The sequence below is a fragment of the Mustela nigripes genome, chromosome 17, assembly GCF_022355385.1.
Source record: "Mustela nigripes isolate SB6536 chromosome 17, MUSNIG.SB6536, whole genome shotgun sequence".
Classification (NCBI taxonomy): Eukaryota; Metazoa; Chordata; class Mammalia; order Carnivora; family Mustelidae; genus Mustela; species Mustela nigripes.
The window spans coordinates 30,923,010-30,923,553 of NC_081573.1; positions in this window are offsets into that span (position 1 = coordinate 30,923,010).

A 544-nucleotide genomic window follows, 5' to 3' on the forward strand; every position below is an offset into this window, starting at 1 on the left:
CTAAGAATGGGGTTGCTGGAGTGATGAGAACTTTCCACCCTAGTCCTTCAGCTTCCAGACCCTTCTCTGAGTCTTTCTGCTTTGTTATCAGAATAGGCTCTACCGTGGACCGGCTGGGTGGGTCCAATCACCCAGGCTCCTTGGAGGGCATCGTGTCTGTTTCCCCGCTGTCTTCTCTGCCCTTTCCCATGGGCGCCACCGGACGTCTGCATCTGCCTCACCTCCAAGGGCGAGCCCAGGCCCACCACTTCTCTGTCTCCTCCGTCACTGCTCTCTTTGGAAAAAATGGTCTTATTCTCCCTTTCCGCTGATCCCAGAGACTCTTCAAACATGGGGGGTGTGGGGAGTGGATAAAATAAAACAGAAACCAAATAGATCCATCGTTGGGGGGTGGAGTTTCCGTGAGAATAAGCGTGTCTGACTTTTTTTGTATATACAGCAAAATGTACATATGTGTGAACCAAATTGTACAAGAAAGTATCTATTTTTGGCTAAATAAATGAGCTGTTGCCACTTTGACTATAAGCCGCCTGTCTGACCCCCC